At 47.7% G+C, this 5,286-nt stretch overlaps 2 pseudogenes; both read right to left on the reverse strand.

Moving 5' to 3' along the window:
- Positions 1 to 1,859: 1,859 nt before the first annotated feature.
- On the reverse strand, positions 1,860 to 2,303 carry LOC108299426 (annotated as a pseudogene).
- A 157-nt stretch (positions 2,304 to 2,460) lies between these two features.
- LOC108298870 lies at positions 2,461 to 4,031 on the reverse strand (annotated as a pseudogene).
- Between the last annotated feature and the right edge of the window lie 1,255 nt (positions 4,032 to 5,286).

Below are 5,286 nucleotides of genomic sequence, written 5' to 3' on the forward strand. Positions count from 1 at the left end.
AAATGGGTATTCTAGCATTTGTTACCAGTCTGCAGCCTGCTCTACATTACTAGGTGAATATGTCCTCTGAGTGCAGACATCTCACCTACTAGCCAGAAAACCAAACTTTATATGCCATGGAAATAATACAGAGGTTGCTGCTTTGAATCCAGTCCAGCAGGTAGACATTTGTCGATTGAAGGCTATTGAGTTCAGAAAATGCTTGATAAAAATATATAGGAGGGTATGTTCGCTATTGATATGTTAATTGCTTAGCCTTGGAATATAATCTGTGGACTTTTAAAAAAAGATCAGGCTTAAGCTATATCCACTGAAGTGCATTGGATGGGATTTTTCAACATGGACCCTCAGGAAGTGGGCCATGGCTAGCTTGGCAAACCTGTGCCGATGAGGTTGCCTTGAAGGCATAATCTGTCATAAACTGTACTGGTAATATGGAGGCTGCTGTGGTATCAGCCCTGTCTGGGAACCTTTTGTGATTTGTTCAATTTCCTTCTTTTAAAACGATAAACTCCAGTGATTTGGGGATTGCATAGACTTGTCTTATTTGCAATTCTAGGAATATATGTTATAGAAAACAAGATATTTGGGAACAAAATGGGTACTTGTTCTGGACTCCCAGTTCTTCATTTGACAATACTTTTTGTTCTTTATCATTGACATTGTTTTCAAAATAGTTGTATTTGAGGTAGGGAAATTGCCAGGCACAGTGGCTCTTGCCTGTAATCCCAGCACTTTGGGAGGCTGAGGTTGGGTGGATCAGCTGAGGTCAGGAGTTTGAGCACAGGCTAACCAACATGATGGTGAAACTTTGTCTCTACCAAAAATAACGAAAAAAACCAGGCACCTACAATCTCACCTACTTGGGAGGCTGAGGCAGGACAATTGCTTGGACCCTGAAGGTGGAGGTTGCAGTGAGCTGAGATAAAGCCATTGCACTCTAGCCTGGGTGACTAAACCTGGGAGATGGAGTGAGACTCTCCGTCTTAGGGGAAAAAAAGGGTTAGGGTTAGGGCTTGTAATCCCAGCACTTTGGAAGGCTAAGGTGGGAGGATCACGAGGTCAGGAGTTGGAGACTAGCCTGAACAAGATGATGAAACTTCGTCTCTACTAAAAATACAAAAATTAACCAGGCGTGGTGGCCGGCGCCTGTAGTCCCAGCTACTCAGGAGGCTTAGGCAGAAGAAATGCTTGAACCCGGGGAGGAGGAGGTTGCAGTGAGCCGAAATTGCGCCACTGCACTGCAGCCTGGGTGATAGAGGAAGACTGTCTCAAAAAACAAACAAAAACAAAAAAAAGCGGAAATCTTCCTAAAAGTGTTTGAAGATTGTGTAAAAATTGCCTTTTCCCGGTCTAGTTCGCCCTCTCGTTGTATTATAGCTACTTAATACTTTCAGTTCTTGTCTTGTGCATTTATTCAGCTCCTTAAATCCTTGACCTCCCAGGCTCAGGAGACCCCCTTGCCTGTCTCCCAAGTAGCTGAGACTATAGACCCAAGGCAGCACACCTGGCTAATTTTTGTAGAGACAGGGTTTCCCCATGTTTCCCAGGCTGGTCTCGAACTCTTAGGCTCAAGCGACCTGCCCGCTTGGCAGGTCCCAAAATGCTGGGATTGTTACAGGCATGAGCCACCTCGCTGCGCTTGTCTTTTTTTTTTTTTGAGATGGAGTCTCGCTCTGTCACCCAGGCTGGAGTGCAGTGGCGCAGTCTCGGCTCCCTGCAACCTTCGCCTTCTGGGTTCAAGCGATTCTCCTGCCTCAGCCTCCTAAGTAGCTGGTAATACAAGCGCGTGTCACCACACCTGGCTAATTTTTTTTTTTTTTAAATTTGAGATCTGTGTGCCTTTATTAGCTGAGCCACTACTTGAGGGGGATGAAACGGGTGGTCCCGGTACCCGGACGGCCGTACTTCACGGGCTTGTAGGTAATGGAGAACTCGCTCAGGTAGTGGCCCCGACTTGGTCTCCAACTGGTTGAAGGTTTTGCCGTTATAGACGCCCGCTCTGCTGCCCACCACCTCGGGCAGAACGATCAAGTCTGCCGGTGCGGGACCCCTTCCGGCTTCACTTCCGGCTTCTCCATGGGCGGTGCCGCCTTCGTGGCCTTGCGCAGGCGCATCAGCAGCAAGTGCTGCCTCCGCCGCAGTCGCGGGTTCAGCCGCCACTGCTTGCGCGCACTGTACAGCAGCATCAGCTGCTCGTAGGGCATGTCCAGCAGCTGGTGCAGGTCCAAGCCGCGATAGGTGAACTTGCGGAAGGTTCGCTGCTGCCTCTGCTCTACCTCTGCCATCTTGCCGGATCCTCAGAAAAGACTGTTCTGGTCCGCGCCTGCGCAGTTACCGCGAGAATTAATTTTTTTGTATTTTTAGTAGAGACGGGATTTCATCGTGTTGATGTTCTTGATATCTTGACTTTGTGACCCGCCCGCCCCTTCCTCCGAAAATGAGCCCACTGCACCCCGCCTAGATAGTCCTTTTCTAAAAGGATATCAGGAGGCTAAAATGTCGTTTCCTCAAGTACTACTTAATATGGACGCAACTTTCTCCTCACATTTAAAATTATGAGCATACTCGAACTTTTTGTCTTTTAATTCAACAAAAACGAATAAATGTGCATATATAGTAAGGGAGTTAGCTCTTGTGGAAACTATAAATGAGGTGAAATGGCTAAAATGGTTTTGTGGAAGTAGTTTGCCACGGTAAAACGTGTTTTTTCCTAGTTCTAAAGGAATTTTCATTAAATAATTCTGTAGCTCTAAACTTTAACCGCTCCAGGCCGGGCCCAGTGGCTCATGCCTGTAATCCCAGTACTTTGGGGGACGAGGTGGGTGGATTAGAAGGTCAGGAGTTGGAGGCCAGCATTGCCAATATAGTGAAATCCCGTCTCTACTAAAAATAAAAAAATTAGGTGGGTGTGGTGGCAGGCGCCTGTAGTGCCAGCTACTCGGGGAGGCTAAGGTAGAAGAAATGCTTGAACTGGGGAGGAGGAGGTTGCCTTGAAGCTGACATTGCCCACTGCACTCCTGGGTAACAGAGGACTGTCTCAAAAAAAAAAAAAAAAAAAAACCGGAAATCTTTCTAAAACTTTGAAGATTGGGTAAAAATTGCCTTTTCCCAGTCTAGTTTTTCCTCTCACTGTATTATAGCTACTTAATACTTTATTAGTCCTTTTCTTGTGCATTTATTCAGCTCCTTAAAGCCTTGACCTCCCAGGCTCAGGAGATCCTCCTGCCTGTGTCTCCCAGGTAGCTGGGACTATAGGCCCAACTCACCACACCTGGCTAATTTTTTGTAGGGACGGGGTTTCGCCGTGTTTCCTCGGCTGGTCTTGAACTCTCAGGCTCCCAAAAGGCTGGGATTGAATCTTAGAGGCATGAGCCAGCTCGCTGTGCTAGTAATTTTGGTTTTGTTTTGTTTTTGAGATGGAGTCTCGCTCTGTCACCCAGGCTGGAGTGCAGTGGCGCGATCTCTGCTCACTGCAACCTTCGCCTTCTGGGTTCAAGCGATTCTCCTGCCTCAGCCTCCCAAGTAGCTGGTACTATAAGTGCATGCCACCACACTTGGCTAACTTTTTGTATTTTTTTTTCTGAGATCTGTGTGCCTTTATTAGCTGAGCCGAGTATTCGCGGGGGATGAAGCGGGAGGAGTAGATAGCCCCGATATCCGGACGGCTGTGCTTCACGGCCTTGTAGGTGATGGAGAACTCGTCCAAATAGTGGCCGATTATCTCCAGCTTGATCTTCACCTGGTTGAAGGTCGTGCTGTTGTGGACGCCCACCATCTCGGGCCGAATGATCATGTCCGCCGGTGCGTCTTCACTGGCTTCTCCATGGGCGGCGGCTCATGTCTTTGCGCAGGCGCATCAGCATCGAGTGCCGCTTCCGCCGCAGGCCCGCGTTCGGCCGCGGCCGCTGGCGCGCACTGTACGGCTGCATCGACTGCTCGTAGGGCATGTCCAGCAGCTGGTGCAGGTCCGCGCCGCGGTAGGTGAACTTGCCGAAGGTTCGCTGCTACTTATCCTCTACCTCTGCCATCTTGCAGGATCCTCAGAAAAGAGTGTTCTGGTCCGCGCCTGCGCAGTTATCGCGAGACTTAATTTTTTAAATTTTTAGTAGAGACGGGATTTCAGCATGTAAGGATGTTCTGGATATCCTGTGACCTGCCCGCCTCTTCCTCCCAAAGTGAGCCACCGCACCTAGATAGTCCTTTTCTAAAAGGATCTCAGGAGGCTAAAATGTCGTTTCCTCAAGTACTACTTAATATGGACGCAACTTTCTCCTCACATGTAAAATTATGAGCATAGTCGAACTTTTTGCCTTTTCATTAAAAAAGAAAAACGAATAATTGTGCATATATAGTAAGGGAGTTAGCTCTTGTGGAAACCATAAATGAGGTGAAATGGCTAAAATGGTTTTGTGGAAGTAGTTTGCCATGGTAAAACATGTTTATAAATTTTCCTAGTTCAAGAGAAATTTTCATTAATCCTGTAGCTTTAATATTTAACCACCTTGAGGCCGGGCCCAGTGGCTCATGCCTGTAATCCCAGTACTTTGGGAGGCTGAGGCAGTTGGATCACAAGGTCAACTTTGAGACCAGCCTTGCCAATATAGTGAAACCCGTCTCCACTAAAAATATAAAAATTAGCCAGGCGTGGTGGTGGGCGCCTGTAGTCGCAGCCACTCAGGAGGCTCAGGTAGAAGAAATGCTTGAGCCCGGGAGGCAGAGGTTTCCGTGAGCCGAGAATGCGCCACTGCACTCCAGCCTGGGTGACAGAGGAAGACTCTGTCTCAGGGAAAAAAAAAAAAAAAAAAAAAAAAAAATTGCTGTAAGTGTTTGAAGATTGGGTAGAAATTGCCTTTTCCCAGTGTAGTTCTCCCTCTCGTTGCATTATAGCTATTGAATGCTTTTAGTCCTTTTCTTGTGCATTTATTCAGCTTCTTAAAGCCTTGACCTCCCAGGCTCAGGAGATCTTGCCTGTGTTTCTCAAGTAGCTGGGACTATAGGCCCAAGTCACCACACCTGGCTAATTTTTGTAATTTTTGTAGAGACGGGGTTTTGCCATGTTTCCCGGGCTGGTCTTGAACTCTCAGGCTCAAGCGACCTGCCCATTTGGGCCTCCCAAAATGCTGGGATTGTTACAAGTATGAGCCACTTCGCTGGGCTAGGTTTTTTTTTTTTTGTTGTTGTTGTTGTTGTTGAGACGGAGTTTCACTCTTGTTACCCAGGCTGGAGTGCAATGGCGCGATCTCGGCTCACCGCAACCTCCGCCTCCTGGGTTCAGGCAATTCT

Source organism: Cebus imitator, unplaced genomic scaffold (genome assembly GCF_001604975.1).
Source record: "Cebus imitator isolate Cc_AM_T3 unplaced genomic scaffold, Cebus_imitator-1.0 Scaffold21, whole genome shotgun sequence".
Classification (NCBI taxonomy): domain Eukaryota; kingdom Metazoa; phylum Chordata; class Mammalia; order Primates; family Cebidae; genus Cebus; species Cebus imitator.